The sequence below is a fragment of the Anas platyrhynchos genome, chromosome 7, assembly GCF_047663525.1.
Source record: "Anas platyrhynchos isolate ZD024472 breed Pekin duck chromosome 7, IASCAAS_PekinDuck_T2T, whole genome shotgun sequence".
NCBI lineage: Eukaryota > Metazoa > Chordata > Aves > Anseriformes > Anatidae > Anas > Anas platyrhynchos.
The window spans coordinates 34,916,963-34,936,588 of record NC_092593.1 but is presented as its reverse complement, the minus strand read 5'-3'; the positions used below and the strand labels follow the sequence as shown (position 1 = coordinate 34,936,588).

The 19,626-nt window shown below is 34.4% G+C and overlaps 1 long non-coding RNA gene across 2 annotated transcripts in view; it reads left to right on the top strand.

The window, feature by feature from the left end:
• Positions 1–18,353, top strand: part of LOC119717438 (uncharacterized) — a 41,259-nt gene extending 22,906 nt beyond the window's left edge. The window contains exon 4 of one of the 2 annotated variants that reach the window (XR_005266967.2): positions 17,119–18,353. This is a non-coding gene — a long non-coding RNA (uncharacterized lncRNA). Of the gene's footprint in view, positions 1–1,492; positions 1,651–17,118 lie in introns of those variants that run through there. The other variant, XR_005266968.2, reaches the window with a different exon arrangement.
• Positions 18,354–19,626: the final 1,273 nt, after the last annotated feature.

Sequence of the window (19,626 nt, the reverse complement as noted above, 5' to 3'; positions counted from 1 at the left end):
AAAGGAGGATAAAATTAAATAACAAATGGCTGACTAACAATCAACATTCATCTTGTTTGCTCCTTGGAGGCTTGGTTCCTGTGCAAAAAGGAGCATGCAGTCGCATCATTAAAGGCTGAATCATAATGAATATTCACAGTGACAGAACAAAGTTTCACAAGAATCCACCTTCTCTAATTATCTGAGTTTGCCTGAATTCAGTATATAATAATATATTTATGACATAGCTAACATAAGCTGGAAGCAGCCACAAGAAAAGCCCTTATAAAACCCACATATGCTTGGGCAGAGGCATGCTCAGTTTCCACAGGGTTTGGCTTTTGAGATCTGTGTACTCTGGTCAGCACAAGGAATTACGAAAGGCATAGTTCTTTTTCCTTTTTTTTTTTTTTTTTTTAATTTATTTTCTCCTTTTTTTTTCTTTTTTTTTTTTTTTTTTTTTCCTCCAGACTTTTTGGTCTGGCAGTCTTTAGAAAGTACTGAGCACATGCAAAATGTGACTTCAGAAACTTACAAGTCGGGTAAATTTGAAGTGTTTCCCAAGACAGAATAAAAAGTACCACCCTGACACATCCAAAATTTGAAGTAATATCTCAGGAGAAGAAATCCACCAGAGCATTTCCATTACAATACTTCAATAATTATTTAAACAAACAATTCAGCGTATCTTTCCAGCTCCCTGGAAATGTCTAAAACATTTTGGCTGTATTTTTAATGAAATCTCAGACTAAGGCAGACATCCAACAAAGGAAATAAATCCCAAAAATCAGAGTTTTATAAAGTTATAAGCAGCAGAAAATGTAATCTTACAATGAGAGTTGTCATGAAACTTTAATACGATGAGTGTTTCTGTCTACACTACCTATAGAGCAAATTAATCTATGCTTTCATTTTGCAGTGAAACCACGTATGTTCTATTTGTACCAAAATGAATTTTTATAGGTTTGATCTAAAGCCAAAAAAGCTACAGTAGAAAGTCTATTCTTGATAAAGGAAAGAAGCAAAACAGCTAGGCTGGACTCATAGGTTGAGTTAAAAACAAATAAAAGAGTAACAGAGATATAGAATTTGCAGAGTAATGTGGTCTAAGCAAAAAAAGTAATATTCAAAGCACGACAGGAGCATGAGAGAAAATAAAAGGTATACCTATCAAGTTGTCCTCATTTTTACCTTCGTCCAATCACAGAAATAAATGCAATGTTTTCAGAGCTACTGAAAAACAGAAAAAGCCTCTTTGAGAGAGATCTGGAGGGGTTGGGCAAGGGTTGGAGGAAGAGGAGAAATTGGACATACACAGCAACTACATCGAAGTTCAGCAACTGGAAGTTATTTTCTAAAATTGTCTGCTTTCCATATAGTCTGCATGTATGAGGAAGGTAGTTCAGAACTAGTAGCTCTCTGGCTACAGCCATTAGGAAGACCACAGAGGGCTTCCTGCAGAGAACTCTTTGCACCAATTCTTCAATAAAATGTTTCATGTTTTCCTCTCCAGTGTCTGTGGACAAACTGGCCAACACATCAAGGACTCGGCTTTGACAACCTGATCGTCTTCTCCCTCCTGTTAGCTTTGTTCCACATCTGTATTTTTTTGTTTGTTTGTTTTTTCCTGGCTCCAGAGCCAAATATACAGCTAAGCACTGTCTGAGTAAAATGTTACTGGATGGCCCCTCCTCTCTCCAGGCCATCCAACATCACAAGAGATGGCCAGAATTTAATTAAGCAGATTGTTTCATTGCAGTAACATTGCAAAGCATACAAAAATCTCTCTCCTCTTCATTTGGTCATGGAGTTAGTAAAACTTTTGAAGGAACATTTAAAATACATTATAATATTTAAAAGTTGTACCCACCTGCACATGCACATACAATATTCAGCAAGCAGTGCTCTGTTGAGTATGAGTGATGAACCAGATTCCTAAGAAAAAACAGAACATTAAAAAACAAATTTAGTATAAATGGCAGTGATAGGAACTTCTTTACACATTTCAGCATGTTTACAATCCAATTTATTATCCACATACTTATTATACTTACACATTAAGCTAATGTCTGATTTGTCCAATATTAGTTGTTTTGATTTGGGATTTTTTTTTTTTTTTTGAAAGGCACAAAGAACTATGCAATTGAGAATGCAATTCCAATACAATGTTAAACACTGAATTATTTTTATTACACAAAAATGGTCATACAAAGCTTGGCTGGAAGCCAACTTTGCTGAAATTCAGTTATTCTATTCTGAGTAAACTATAAACTGAATTCTAAACAGACCACTTTTTTTGTTTGTTTCTTTTTAAAGCAAAGAATTTACAGAATTATTCTAAGTTTAAAAATTGTGGTCAGTAGCATAATGTGATCACTACATTGTTGATTTTGACACAGGCAGAAATAAGTTATCAGATATTACTTGTTCACATCACTTACAATAAGGGTTCTTTCTGCTAAAATATTTAGAAATGAGGAATTTATTACATTCTCTCTGAGACCAATAGGTAAAATGCTACACATACACACATACACACACACACACACACACACACACACACAAAAAAAAAAAAAAAGTAAGCTCTGCTGGCTTTCTGTATTGGTAGAAATTCTAATTTTTGGAGCAAATGTTAGTACAGTAAGGGAGTAGATGGTCTTTGCAGTTTTATGTTGAAAACTTCTCAATTTCTAAAAGTTTTCACATGATAGTGGAGAAAAATAAATAAATAAATTAGATTTCTAGTCTACTAGAAAAAAAAAAGGGAGGGGGGATGGGGTGGGAGGGAGGGATTTTTAGCCTGCTAGAAATCAGTAGCCATTAGGAAAAATAATTTATAATTTTTCAAAACCAGGGTCACTTTCCTCTTTCAAAGAGTAGCGAGGGTTTTATTTTATTTTCCCAAGACCACCCTCTCAGAATTAAAGCAATGACTCACCACAGGAGATTAGCAATTATTACTGTTAAATTTATCTCTGAAAATTCATATCCCTGTCCTGATTTTAACAATTTATAGCGCTGCTACTTCATGTGGAATAACCATATAAACTGCTTCTAAATTAAGAACTCCTTCAATTATCGTATTGGTATCTGCATGAGTCCAATTTAATTTAATGAGAATGGCATTCATTAAAGAGAGCTTAAGGACATGTCTGGGAATACACAGTGTGCAAAGTCCAAGTTTTACCCTAGCTCTTGTACTCAGCAAAGAGGTTCCCACTTAAACCCCATATCTCCGTATCTTGTAACCCACCCTTCTACACACTTTCTGTGGAATCAGGTAATACATTTCTGGAAGCTTCAGACTGTTCTAAACATTGTTTAGGTAAATATTTAAATTTCAGTAATTTTTTAGTTTCTTCTGCAGACATAACTTCTTTAAGTTCAGTTGAAAAAGATGACATGCCAGACAAGTTTTTCCAAGTTTTGTATCTCTACCCTACTCAGCTTCCAGCAGGGCTGGAATCACAAATCCGTAGGGCTTGGATTATAATTAAATATTGAAGAATTTATTTTAAAGATGTAAACCATAAGAACATTTCCTTAAGACATATATTGCTGTATGATAATGGCTGGTTTTAAAGCACGAGTTCTAGGCTGTACACACCAGACAATGCTAACTCAAAAAACAAACAAACAAACAAACAAACAAACAAAAAAAAAACAACCTACTAACCAAACAACAAAAAAACTTTTGCTTTTGTATTGTCCACCATATTGGAGGTGACAGATTTATACTGCTCTTTCAGACAGACTGTGTATTTCAGGAATAAATTTAACAGCGGCTGCATAGGAAAGACTGTCTTGAAAAGACTTTTCTGATGCTTATTCCCTGAAAAATAAATTCCAGAAAAATAAATTCCATGATATAGTCACTTTGATTATCAAGAAGTAATATTCCAGCACTGACATAATCAGCCAACAAATAATTTCTCATTAATGAGTTACAACATTTATTCAAAACTGACCTCCATTCCAGTAAAAACACAATTCATTAAACAAGATATACAGTGTATATTTGGTCAAACGCAGGCTGTTGAGCAGGTAGCCCTCACTAATTGCTCACGGAGGAGAGAACAGCAATCTCTTTTCATGCCCTGCCTGGGGAGTCAGGCAGTCTGGGTTCTATTCCTGGCTCAGACATTAACAAGTCACTTCATTGCTCTGTTCTTCATCCCATGTACTTAAATGAGATAACAACATTTCTCTTATTATTTGGTCCCTTCAAAATACAAATCCCTTATAGCAGAAGTACTGTGTATCAAAAGTGTCTAGCTCCCCTGAGGCTTGAATTTTGTTTGGGCTTTCTAAATGTTTGTTTGTTTTACAACAGTGCAAATATTCGTTACTGTATCTGTATTTTTAAGGTTAAAATCTACAAAGCTTAAAGTTCCTAGATCCTCACTGAAGCATCTAAATAAGAAGTAGAAGCCCATACAAAAAAAAAAAGAAGCAAAGATGACGACCAATCGAAATTTGAGGAAAAGACTCATCAACAAAATCAGGCATTGCTACTTGCTACGTGGCAGTTAAGAACATCAAAGAGGGTTGAAGTAAATCTGTGTAGATCATATTCTAGTTCTTCAGAACAACGGATTTACTATTAATCTCTGCTTTTAATTTTAAGATGTTTAAATAAAACTTTTTTTTTTTCTTTTTCCAAGTTCTGCACCTGCTAGCCCTTTGTTTCTTAGTTTGTTTAGTTTAGTTGTTTTTTCCTATTCCGCAGTGAGTTTCACTCTTCCTAACAATAGTTCTCATTCAGGAACTCCCGTTTATCCCTCCACGTTTACATATACTATAAACAGACAGAGTCAAATTTACTTGAGAACACATTCTCACAATTGTCTTTATTATTTTTTCTTCTGAGAATTATGCTGTGCTTCATTTTGGCCCCTAGACAAAATCTGCCTACCTACAATGAGTACCTGTAAAGGATTATGGACCCTCCAGATTTACCATAGAGGAATGGGAATGCTACTGGCCATTAGTGTATTTCTATTACGGATCCTGCAATAGCCTTTTGAAACATTACAATGAACATGTTAAAAGTGTTAGAATCTGCTGGGGCTAACACACCCCGGCAAGAAATATTATTAAAATCAATAGAAGTTCCAATTAAAATATTCTCTGAATCCTTCTTCAAGGGATTAACAGAAGTGTCAACAAGAACTTTTCTTACAATAGACATGATTCCCATCAAAGGCTGAAGCAGTCAAACATTACCTGATATCTTTTCTGGGCCAGCCATTCTCAGAAATTGCTACCCTTGCAGTGGTGCAGCACAAAACCACTTCTACCTTGGAAGCACTGTGGCTTTCAGGCAGGAAATGTGGCTTACGCTGCTCCCTCTGCATTGACAGAGTATTGACTCACTTTTCTTAGACAGCAAGCATGTAGGCAAGTTTTCGATTTGTATTTACACAGAGCAAAAGAAAACAGAGGCAATCCTCATTCACAACAGCAATTCTTAGGTTGCTTATCTCATTTGCTGTGCTCTCCTACTGATCCAGCTGCTTTTTCACTAGCACCTCCTTGACTGTACAAGGTGCCTACATCACAAGGCCCAAGTTTCCTCTCTTTAGAAACTACAGCTTGGAATGGGGAAGAATGGATTTAGTCCCTCTTCCACTGGAGAAAACATATGGAAGCAGCTGGGTATACAGCAAGTAACTAGGGTGCACTAAAAATATCCTTAGGTATTCTGGACGCTTAAGCAAAAACACAATTAAGAAACATGCTAAGTATTGTCAGCTGAGTTACTTTTTCATATTCTGTAGGCTATCCCACAATTACGTAAAAATAAGTAAAGAGAAAAATATACCATGTTTGCAAAAATGCATGTAAGTATTAAAAAAATGAATAAATAAAAGTGAAATAAGTCACGCAACTTGGTCTATTCTATTTAGGAAGTTTCAGACAGTATGTAAAGATCAATTTGGCGTGCAGCACCACTCCAGACAATTAATATCACTGACATTTCTTTGCAATTTCAATTCGCCAGAGGATAAATTCACAACATGTGAAAGGGAAGCTGCTTTTCTATCTTTTTTTTTTTCAATAGTATTTGAATTTAAAATTAGATTCTAAATTCTAATGAAATTTCTCAGCTTTCCTGATAAAGGGAAAGGTGTTAATTTTCAACATGTATTATGGTTTAATGAAAAACTACAGTAACTTATATGGTTTTTAAGCTAGCAGAACATTAGAGATATTTAATTCACTGTCAGCAAAACACCATAATACAAAGTTCTGAATGAAACATATTTCCCTCCATTTTAGTCACCAGCCTAGCCTGTTTCCTCTAAAGCACATTATATATTTTGAATAAGTGTATTGATATCAAGACTTTTTGTTCAAATAGTGTATTCATAAAAGTAAAAAATAAAATAAAAACAGATACTGCTACATTCTCATACTTTCCAGTCATAAACATATTTTTATTTTTAATTCCTAATTTTCAATATCCATGGCATCTTTTAGCAATGAAATGACGAAAAGACTCAGATGAAAAGCTTACGTTGCTAATTATTTAACTTGCAACAAGGAAAACCAGAGAGTTTGACATGATAGTTTCAAAGCAATTCTATATAAATCCACGGATTTTCATGGGGGAAATAGTTCTTCCCTTCTTATTAGCACAAACTCCATATTTACTTTGGGCAACCTCAAAAATAATTATTCAAAAATAATTTACACTGAAAGCAGCAGTATGGAATACTTTGCTCCTTTTTATGTATGAATTAAGGAAATGATAAAAAGCAGTTTAAGGGGCAAGATATATATTTGGAGAAGGGAGGGGAGAGAATGTGGAGGAGACCACAGCAGAATCTTGCCTGAGAAATTACTTGAAAAGTAAGTCTGGGGTAGGTTAACTCACTCGGTGAGTTTAGAACTCATGCATGTCCTGAATCAAATGCAGTTGAGCTTATCACAAATTTAGCTCCAGATACAATAACAAATGCTGGAAAACTAAGAAGACACAAAACCCCAGAACGTGACTACGATAACCCATAATGGTTTACATTTCAGTAAACACAGGGAATTGTTAGTACTTCTCAAAGAGCACTGTACAACTGAAATTACAGGAAAGGGACTGGCACCAGAGGAATATAAATCAAAGACTGAACAAAACCTTTACATAAAAGAAAAGAAAGGAATGAATCTAGAAGCTGTCAGTGAACTCGGAGGGTGTAATGTACTGAATGAGGCAATGCCACAAGGAAACAAATGTGGAAACAGATAAGAAAAGTGATGAGAATGCAATAGGAAAAGCGTCAAAGAATGACATAACTGATGAAGTCAAACATGAAAACATGGACAACAGAATGAGACATATGTCACTTGTGAGATCATCAATGAATGCTACGGATCCTCCAAGTATCAATTAGAATACATCCAAAAGCAAAGAATGTTTCCACATCTTTGCAACTGAGAATAAAAGTATTCATATGCATTTTATCCATTTGACAAAATACCTGAAAAAGTGTTCCCAAATTACTCGACAATTGTAAAATCTTAACGCAAGTCTCAGCATTCAGAATAAATAAGTTAATTAAAATCAGAGATAACAAGAGGGAGAGAAATTTTAGGATCTGATTTGGGATGGAGACAGGAATCTGTTCTAGACATTATTTAAAAGTGAAGTCCTCCTTCACCTGAACTGCATCTATGCCTTGAAGAAACTACCCATCATATGATGTGTTTGCCTTTTCAGGGCTGTATGGTTATTTGGAATGAAAGCTAAACTGAATAAATAATTTCCTAAGTAATGCAAAAGACTTAAAAATAAGTTCACAAAGATCTAACAAATTTATGGAAGAACTGCATGAAAATAAGTCATTCTAATTTCACAATGACACCAAACACTCACTTTTGCTGTTGAAAATTAAGAGGTTTGTGCAGTGACAAATGATAGATTTCTGTATCTGCCCAGAGCATCCGCAGTTCAAAGCAGTCTCCTATTGACTTCTAACACTGCTCAGCTAAACCCAACTAGGAATCAGAAATTGTTTGCCCTCTAACCTTGGATGTTTGATTTGGTCATCAGATGCAGAGCATTGTCTAATATACACCATCGAGATCTAGCTCCTGTAAAACATAACTACTGCAACTTCCATTTCCAACAAAGGAAATATAGTGCTGATTGAATACAGAACTCATTTAATGATCAAGCCTCTTAGGCAAAACTAGACCCTTTCTCAGTCTAAGCTCTACAATAATATCAAATTTTTTGATATCATCAGAATACTTGATATCTTTTCAGAAATCTCAACTTAAATTTTTGCTTTCAGCAGTACAGAATAAGGCAGGATAAAATTGCTACTGTACAGGTAAAGATGCTAAGACTTGGCTTTGTTTTCTATTTACAGAAGCTTTGGTGTACATATGCATGGACATAATCCTGCACAATACAGCTTCAGATTAAATCTAAAGCTTTCCTATCACATATAACAAATACAGATAATAATTTTGGGAGCAGAAAGGCTACCATTGGGCTAAGTTAAAAAACTGGAGTAATACCAGACAATTACTATTTTCTCTAAAGCAAAGAGAGTCCCTTCAGACAAAAAAAAGGAAAGTTATGAATAGTAAGTAGATGACAGCCCAGGTGAAAATCAGTGAAATAGGTAGAGTAATGAAAATAATATTTAAAATGTGTGATTCAAATACAACAGCAAATTATTTCATATTGCAGAAAACATGTTTTCCATTATTATTGTTGTATACATTTAGCATAAAAATAGTAGTCTGAACTGAATTCAGTATTTTTACTTAGTGCCTAGGAACTGCCTTGAAATTTTCTTGACAACAGCTATACCAATGATATATATTCAAATTAGCACAACTTTCATCCCGTGACTGTCAGCCCTGAAAACACCACAGGAAGTGAACTTGAAGCTGTGTGTGGTCTTACTTGTTTTGGCAGTAGTAAAAATACTGAAGATACAAGGCTTTTTTTGTATAGTTACACCTGTGCATTCCCAGTGTGTTCTGATTATCCCTTGACTTGCAAACACTATAAAATAACAACACCAAAACAAAACAAAATCAAACAAACAAACAAACAAACAAATCTAAATTTTGACATTAGAGATACACCGAATCAAAAAAGCACATTTGTTCCGCCACCAAGATTACCTTTAATATATATTATATACACTGGTCCTCTATGGATAAAACCAGGGAGAAGCCACACCGCAGGCACAGGTATGCCTTTACTGTTTTGAACAGAATCAAGTGAAGAGGGCATAACAGATAAATTGGAAGGACTGACATGTTAGGTTAATTAAGTCTTTTTAAAGTATAAATACTCTTATTCTGTTGTCTTCCAGGGATGTGGGAAGAAGTCCTAGCATTAGATCACTGGAGGATATCAACATAAATAGCCCCACTGATTTACACCAGCAGATGATCTATCATAAAAATGTATTTATTCAAAAGACACATATGTAGAGTCTTCACTAATGATTGGAAAACAAAACAAGTGGTATTTTACCACTTTTATCATAATTTATAGTAGAAAATAAATATATTTTATAGCATCTAAGGGAACATGTGATACTGCTGTACAGAAAAATAAAGTTAAAATTGAAAAATATTAGTCAAGATTTATAGTAAGGTAAAGTGTTTTGTTGTTTTTTGTTGTTTGTTTTTGTTTTTTTTTTTTAAGTGCTTGAATACATCACATACACAGTCTCGTTTAAATGTCACAGTACATTGCTAAATGTGTAAACAACCAATGCAATGGGATAGCTACTGGATAACAGTACATATATTAAAAAAAAAAAAAAAAAAAGAAGACTAATATTCTTATACCCCCCACCATACTTCAATATATTTCTGAAATGAACTAAGAAAAAACATTTTATAATTGCAAACTGTCTCAGGCACTGACATAATTGGGTCTCTGGATTTTATATGTACCATAAACAAAATCCATTATGAAATAAAATGCCAAGATTACCAAAGAAATATATGAGAAATCAAATTCCAAGGATACCACCAGCAGTTTTAGAAGTTTTCCTGTTCTTTTTCTGAGCAATAATAATAATTATTTTTATAACTAGCTTTGATCATTGTAAGAGATAATGCATAAAACATATATTTACATATAGCATCTCTATTCTGAAAGTCCCGTGGGGTTCAAAAATGTGTTTTATTAAGTCATAGACAAGTGTATCATTGTGCAAACTTGCCAGTGCTTTACTTCTCGCTGCACAAAACAATAGTCTGGCAGAACTGTGTGCTGGAGGCTTGTAAAACATAGATCTTGTTATCTATCTATTTTCAGAAACACTTATCAAGAGCTTATATGACTTTTTTTTTTCTTTTCCAGAAAAAATAAGTACATCTTGCTACCTAAATAGATTTAGTCTTTTTGATTTCATTACAATTAGAAAGGAAATTTATTTCCTTACAATCTGTACAGTTAATGACAATGTCCTTATGGACATCAGTACAGTCTCTGCCCAATATATATTAAGCACAGTATTCTTTTTTGCACTGCACAGATGCAATAAAACAAAACGGAACAAAATAATTAAGGGATAATATAACAAGTTTGACTAGATCAAGGACAGGCTGGAATAAGGGAAGATTCAAAACAATGTACCAAGAAACTTGAGGTTTATATTATCTGTAACATATCCATAATATCAATCACTTGCTTTTAGTTCTGTAAAGCAATTACTTATCTCCAGTTGTACCCAAATGATCTCTCCATAAATTTTCTAGTTAAGATAATTGAGTTGACAAGGAGAGATGAAATTTCAAAAAGCTGGTCAGTTTTCCTCATTATAAATGTACTGAAGTTATTATAAGACCATAATGAAAAATAAGAAATAAGTCTGAACTTCTAAACGTAGATGCCAGAAGTTAACAGGTAATGATATGCAATGGTATTAACTACTTTGGTGATTTTAAGGTTTATGATGGGAAGATTATCAGTAGCTCTAAGTTTTAGGCCATATGGTATTAGTTTTCTTCAACAGGAATTATATTTAGATGCTGAGTTAAAAGATGTCTGAGTCTTTTGAACAGGATCCGCTTGCAAAGAAAATCCATGATTTGTTCCTCGTTAAAACAAAAAATAAAATAAAAAATCAAAAACTATACTACGGTATTTCATAGGTATTTCCCACTGGGAAAACTTAGACCTATACAATACATTATTCTCTTATCCTTAAGTTTACATCTGAAAAACAAAACAAAACAAAACAACAAAAAAAAAATTATTGTATTCATTGGCCCATTGTACCTCTACTAGATCAGATAAAGAGGGTGTGTTCTTGCTTCCTTTGAAGGTGTATCATTCACTCCAGTGTTAGCGGGAATTGAGCTGCATACATAAACAGCATCTAAATAAAAAGCTTGAAAGGCATTGTATATAGTTTATGCAGTAATATCCACCCTTCATTTATAAGTCCAAAACATCTTGTTCCATTATGAGTGTACGTGAATTATTAGAATAATCACTGAAAAGCTCACAGTCGGAAGATCTTTACAATTCTACTACATTGTTTCTTATCAGTAGTTTGTTGGGTTTTTTTTCCTGTCCCATGTAAACACCATTTAAATTTAAACAACTAGCCACTGAATAACATCAGTATTCTTGAGTTCTGTTAAAATACATTACAATTCCTTTTCTTCCTAATCATGGTAAAATTTTGCTGAGACACAGCACTAAAACCTGAACTATTTTCTTATAGAAAAGGAAAGGTCCCAGTGACTAAATAAGTTATCTATACTCATTATCAACTGATTCTCAAGGGCACTTCAAAAGAATATAAAACAATTCTGGCCAAAAATAATGTGTGGGAACTCATTTATTTCATAAATATAAGGAAATGAACTATTTTGTTATAGACTTGCTACAGTTCCCACTTTCTTTCTCTGTCCTCCTGCAACACCACTTAGAATTACTTTTCTGTCTCTGTACATTCATTCTGTTGAAAGTCCAATGATGGAAAACAAATTGGAGAGCTCAAGCACCGGGTGCTGATGGAGAAAAATTATTGCACATCCTGATGGTCAAATCTACTTTTGAACAATATGAATGGCCTTGGTGCACAGGAAGTGAGCCAGCAAAATCCTCATCAAATTCTAGTTCTAATAATAATAATAATAATAATAATAATAGGGGTAAGTGCTAAGTATTTGGAATACCCCTGGTGTCTAAATCATACGTCAGGATTTCTGACACATAAAATGAGTTTGAACATATTAATGGGAAATTTAAAATACAGAAAAGTTAAAACGATTGGTATAACTGCACAGATCTCTCCCATTATGAACTCTCTCATGTGATAATTACGAATCCTCCCTTTAATAATCTCTGTCATTCTAGCTTGATATAATTTTGGGCTCCCAAAGCATTTGAAATGCTGAAGTTTGAATGTGTGTGAGAAAAAACAAACAAACAAACAAACAAAAAAAAACTATGTAAATACGAACATTTCAAAGAGCTTCAAAACTGTACTAAAAGGGAAAATGGAAGTCAATGCAGCTATGCATTTTTATCATTTTCCGAAACTGGATCCAGATACCCTTGAAACTACCTTGAAAATTATATTAACCTGAACTCTGAACTTTTTTTTTTTTTTTTTTTTTAATAAATCTATAGTAAACTTTTCAGTTAAGGAAATCACAGCAAATTGTAATTCTGAGAGCTTTGACTAGCAAAAAATTAAAAAATACTTATGTAACTTTTATAAACTGGAAACTCATAATTAATTATGTTTTTAAATTATCTTCTAGGAAAAGAAAAGACAATAAAAAGAATCATTTTAAGAAAGAGACCTTGAGATATCTAACAGGAAGTGTAAGAGCTGCTTGAGTTAAATATAATTTCTGAAAAGCACTATTGTGCTTCTGTGGTGGAGTCCTTTTACCTCTGTCAGTGAAATACACTTAGCTGTCATCACCTATTATCAGGTTTTCATCCTGGCTATTTTACAGTTTCAAGTGTTTTCTGTGTAAGAGCTAGTATATAAGCCAAAAAGATCTGCCGATGTTATGAAAGTGTTAAAAAATAATAATATCAAATACATTTGGATCATCTTTCATAAATGAAAGGTGCTTCATTGCATTTTTCTTTTCTACTGAAGCTAGTTAGCATTAAACATTTCCCAAGTTAGCTCTGAAATTTAAGGAAAAGCTTTTCAACATTAGAATTTTTTAAATATAGCAAAGAGTTCAACACAATAGAACCCTCAAGATGGGGTTATTATTGGATTCTGATACCAAAAGAAGAATAAGAAATTCATGAATGATTCCCTACCTTTGAGATAGACTTTTGACATTACAGTACTAGGGTTATAAACCTTAACCTAAAACACATCTGTATGAATCTGAGCAACCTGAGATTGTAAATACTAGATGCATCTCAAAAATATTGATCTCAGGTGTGTACGAATGAAATCTCAAATCCTAATACAGCAATAAAGCTTTTCTTCTCTACTCTCCCCTCTACACTTCAGTCTTTATTAGTCAAGCAATTTACAAAGAAAAGTAGGAGACACACTAGAGCAATCCTCATCTCTTGCAGCAGTTTTTGTAACCTAATTTTATCCTGGGTAAGTAAGTGAATAATTTTATCCTGGGTGAAATATTAACAACCAAAACCTTTCTCAACTATGAATATAAATGTAACTTCTAAATAACATAGGTTAGGAGGAAGACTTAGGAGTTGTTACCATTGTTCACTTAAGCATTTTAGGAAATGCTACCCCCTCATGGTAAACATGTCCTGATTACACCCATTGCACTAAAAGCACCTTGGAAATTGTGGGTGTCTGAGCTGTGGTCATGAGCAGGGCAACTATGATGTCTTATTTGTATCACTTTCCAAACACAGTGAATAAACAGGGCTTTGTGATCTCTGTGCTACCTTTGCACAATTAATTTTGTATATTATTTTGATTTCTTCTCACCCTTCATAGTTTTACATGGAATAGAAGCATAATGACCCACTCCACCCGAACTGGGTATTTCCTGATAATTAATTAAGGGCTGTTAAGGGACTTCTGATTTGCTGTTGGCACTCAGCTCAATGAATTGTCAACCATCAGGAAATACCCTCCCTACTTGTCATATCTGCCTAATTTCTAATTAAGCACCCAATATGGAAAGCAAATATTTTGGTGTTATTATTTTCACCCATTTCAATTAAATTAATCAATTCAATTTTGTACTGCCTAAAATCTCAACAAAATACGATTTGCATTGTATATCAGTGATGATATTAATTAGTAGAAATATACTATATATATTTAAAAAATAAAGAACTGTATATGAAGTAAGAAAAGATAGACAATTCTTCAATATAACCATATAACTTTTTTCTCCTTTTTTTTTTTTTTTTAAACTCATAAGAATATGGTATGACCCAAGACACCCATTTGGATGACTGTTTCTATATTATCAGTACCCATAAATGTTCTTTAAACCCACCTTCTCATGATAATTTTATAGCCGAGTATAAATATTGGAAAGCCAATCCATTGCTTATTAAAGATAAAGAATTAACCTAAAAATATTCATGTATTTGATCTGAGTTTTCTAAATAGGAAGAAAGAAGAAAATAAAAGGGAAGAGAAGTAAGAAAATGGGGAAGAATGGACATGATGAGTGCAGGAAAAGCTTTGAAATGGGTTTAATTTTGAGGGACTAAATTTACAAACACAGCCAAAAAAATTAAAATGAAATGGTGCCATTCCCATTCCACCTTCTAAAACTCAGAGCTCAAATGGGACAGTTGGGATATTTGGAGATTATGGCCAACACCTCCATGAGTCAGGACAAATATTTCAAACAAGTGGTCTCCTACAGGAGATTCTTATACCGTACAGTACACACCAGAAAGCACTTCCTCCTATGGACATGATTCTATTTTAGACAAAATACAAAAGTTTTATTTACACCAAAGAATGAAATCAAGAGTTCTAACACAGACACTGATTCTCAGGCTCCCCAGACACCACTTCAACTGTTTTATTTGCAATGCTGCAGCTAGAAGGGAACATCCCTGCCTGGTTGGTTTGGGGCAAACTCTGGTTTATTTAGAGCTGGCTGAAATCGGTATTAAAAATATAAATAAATAAATAATGATAATGATAATAATCATAATAATAAACCACTAGTTGAACAAAACATTAAGATTTGACCAATAGCATTTTTATTTTATTTTATTTTTTTAGCAAATGTTATGCAACAAATTCCTTTGTTGCATATAAAAATAAATGTTTTTCAGTTGACTATTAGGAAATCAGTTTGTGTATCGACTGAATAAATAAATCCTATTCATACAGCTTACTGACTTGAAGGGAATTACTCGAGTGCCTTTTTTTAAATGCTCAGCTCACTTTTCTGCCATATATTTGTGTCTTATGTAGAGAACAAGTATTGATTTAGCCCTTAAAAGGGATGGCACAAGAGATGTGTTCAATCATGTGGGATCAAGTAAGAAAATAACCTTATTTTGACTTTGTTACCTTCAAAGCTATTTCACAAATCTGGGACTCCCGGAAACATTTAGTGTGAAAAGCATTACTGCCCATTGTTATCTTACGTCATCAGAAGAAGCCAGAACAAGAACAATGGAAAATGTTTCCAGAAATGATGAGGAAGGCATTGTTTGGATTATCCCTAGGTACAATGATTACCATTGGGTAGCATCGTAAGCAGTCGGAAATTGCTCATTTTTTAGCATCTTCTACAAAGTAATTATAAGGAATGACGTTTTCATCTCCTTAAAGTAGATACTATCTGTCTCTTGCTTCAGCATAAATATGGCTTACAGCAAGTCATCCATTTCAACAGAAGCTAATGAAAATCAAGCCCTTTTTACAATCTTTTTGCCAAAATAAGCAAATAAACAAAAAACAGTAAGATTTATCTAACATGACCTACTTCCATTGTTACTTAGCACTTTGGTAAAAGTGAGATCTCCTGCTATACAAATTGCATGTTTTTATTAGACTGCTGTAATTATATATATAACATATATAATTAATATATAATTAATCTTGTGAAGAACACATGATTTGTGCCTTAGAAATTATATATAAGAGCCTGCTTCACTGCCTATGGGAGTCAGTGGAAGACCTTGAATAGGCTGTAGTTAGTGAACCAAACTTGTTGCTATTAGGTTAAATAGGTTTTTCATGTTCCAAAGAAAGAGACAAAGGCTTGACAGAACAAGCAACTCTAGCTCTTTTAAACATTTTTTCCCCAGAGACACTTTTCAAAGCATTGGGACTTGCAGTGTTTCAGCTGAAAGAGAAAAAACAAAACAAAAAAAATAAAAAAATAAACTTCTCCTTAACTTCAGTAGGAGAATATGTTGATTAACACTGAATTCTCTTCAAAATTCTTCCTGTAACTTTGTATTTCTGCTTGAGCTATAAGACAAAAGATTATTTTGCTGCTGTTGTAACAAAAAAAAAATCTGTTTGAGTCAGTGGAATTGAATCTTTTGGTGTCAGCAGATATTTAACACATATACTGTAATAAGTGCCAGTGTGATTGCTGACACAATATTGTTGAAACAAAGTTGAAGTATATATGGTATATTAACATTTAACAGTTCCGTTGTGTAAAAACTGAAAGGCATAAATGTCAGTTCTGACTGCAGTGGTTTATCCTGTTAGAGTGAATCTTCTGAGAAACTTAAAAACATGTTTCTTTCTTAAATAGTTGACTACAGAAAAGTACTTCTCTCACCACCAGTTACTAGTGTCGGAAGTGTGCATTTATCTTCTTGCCTTTAAGAAAAACATGAAATAAATGTATGTCCTTCTAGAAAACAAATATTACCTTTGCAACTACTGAATTAAATTTAAATTAATATTAACAGAAGCAATATTTTAAATTATGCTGGAGTTCTGCATACTTCTAAATTAAAGCTCTGCCCTTCCAATGTAATCAACTTGGGAGAGGGGCATTGGGGAAAATCTACTCTTGTTTATCAACACTGAGCAGCAAGGTTTTATTCAAAGGACCTTTGCAGCTATGTACTCTACTATTCATGTTACAATGATTCAAAGCACTATGTTCATCTGTTCCTAGAAAGTAGAGCCAAAATTAAAATAAAACAAATGTTTGCATCTCTGTTTTATTGCTGTCCTTCTGTTTCAGTCCCAAGACCATTCTGATTTATAGCAGCAAATGGTTCCAAAGAAGTAAGACTGTACAAAGGTGCTGAAACACCCCAGCCAATTTCCTTCTGCAGATGAGCTAGAGATGTGGAAAGAAAACACCAATGGTGAAGAGCGAAGAAATCTAATTTGCCTCTGAGGCATGGATACCAGTGAAAGAGGATGTTTTGCTCTAAGAAACCTCCCATACAGGATATTTAATAAAATATGTTACATCAGTGTCGGAACTGACAGATTTAAATACCTATGGCAAGGAAACTTAAATCCACATGTAAGCTTTCTGGATGAATCCAGTTTGTCTAAGTTCTACTTTTCTTTTCCCCCCTTCCACCGTTTGGAAGACCTGTAAGAACCCAAAGCATCCAAGTAGCAGACCCTTACAGACAGATCTCATAATAAGCCGCAACATTAAGAACTGTAACATAATGGCAATGCTCTAATAAAGCTTGTATTGGGCTGTCCACCAAATGCTCATGCCTCAGCACTCCAACCTCTTCAAGGAGCAATAAGCGCATGTTGACTTGACCGTGTTTGGACAATCGTGCATCCGCTCCACCCAGCTCACCGGGGCTGAGAAAGCTCCAATCCGGAAGCCATGCGGCAGCATTAACTTGCTGCTGAGAGGCAAGGTATGTTAACTCAGGCTCGGTGCCACACAAATTAGGTTACACAACTTCTGGCCAGAAGTGCCTCACATCCGTCCCACTTCAAATACACGGAGAACGGATCTATAACAATATGTTCTTGTACTCTTACACAGGTAGACATACTCTGCATTTTCTCAAAACATAGTGTATGATTTCCACATCTTTCCTTTTTGGCACTCAACCTGATAGGCAGATGGTTTTGATGGGAAGGAAGTAGTTATAATGAGTAATAATTCATTTTGTCATCAATAAAGGATAATGATACTTTTTAAACTATTTGCATACGGAACTTGTGAATAAAATATTAAACAAATCCAATAATGAAAATAAAATATCTATTCAAGGGAATCCAAATGTGGTAAGGGACATCAAAAGGCCTATTTTTAATTCCATTTGTTTGCTATAGCATAAGTTCAACATATGATCTAATTCATCTGTGACTGCAATAAACAGGTATTAGATCAAAGCCACTACAACTGTATGATTTTTAGAAAGGGAGAAACACATGACAGTATGGAGATGAGCACCAAAGATGTGGGACTGAAAGCCTTTGAAAACAAAGATGGATATTTACACCATACTAGTTGATTATGCCTTTTTGATAAAACAGCCAACCATATACTAGATATAATCTGTAATCAAGAATCCTCCAACACAAGAATTAATTTATAAATGAACTACTATATAAATGGGTATGCTGTGCCTTCAGAAAGTGTCTTAGATGGAAATTTTAATGCACAGCTGTAAAACAAAAAAATATTCTACAGGACTCAGCCAAAAAAGTAAATGCATCCACACAAACTTCTTTGCTGAAAAATTTCACCATATTTCCCGACTTTCCAGAAGGTAACTTAAAAACACAGTGCCTGATCTTTTGGATTGGCCTGGAGGACTCCAAGGTCACAGAAACAAGCTGCAATTAAAAAGGGTGTAATGAGGAAAGGTCATGAAAAATGAATAGGAACATGCCCCGGCACTACAGAGCAGTGAGGTACAAAAACAATCGGGGTGGGAAGGCGCCAGCCAGCATGCTTTCCTATCTAATCAGCTGTGTCTCTGATAAAGGAGGAAGTAGGTTAAGGGAGGGAGTCTTCAGCACTTAAAACAATCCCCAAGACTCCATTTCTGCACTAGTAATGCAGTGTCTTTAGGACTGAGGCCAAGAGAATAACTGAAAGGAAGCTTAGCAGTCCCTAATTGTCAGCTTCTTATTTGTTCATGGATAATAATGACTTGTTTGAACCAGGACAACAGATACTGCTTTTCACAACTTAGCACTGTCAACACTGCTATGCATCTTGCTCCGTAAAGCCTCACAAAACAAACCTGATACACATCTGCACCATGGAAAAGCCATGCGGGTGCACTGCACCCAGTTCTGTGCTGACTTTCAAACTTCATTTTTCCTTGAACAGCTCAAGGACATTCTAAACACATTGCTCTGATTCCTCTTTTTTTTCTAACAGTTAAATGAGCACAGTAGATAATCGTTGGGAGAAATCTGACTTAATCTGAGATTTGAAGAAATAATCATTCTTAAGATCTTGAAGAAGCAGTATGACATGAAGGGATTTCAGATTTAAGTAACTTAAGACTTCTGATTCATGAGCATGGTTTGTAACAGCTGAGAAGGCTCACCAAGGCCAGCTGTCAATCCTCTGTGATGGTGCACAGGCAACAGAGCTCTGTGAGAATATGGTGTACATTCTCAGTGAGTAAGCTGTCTTGTGTCTTGTACGGAGAAGCAGAGCTTTCTATTGCTATGCCCATATAGCAGCACATTTAAACAAGAGGATGAAATAAAATGGCACAGAGGCTTGAGCTAGAAAACTAGGAGAGGA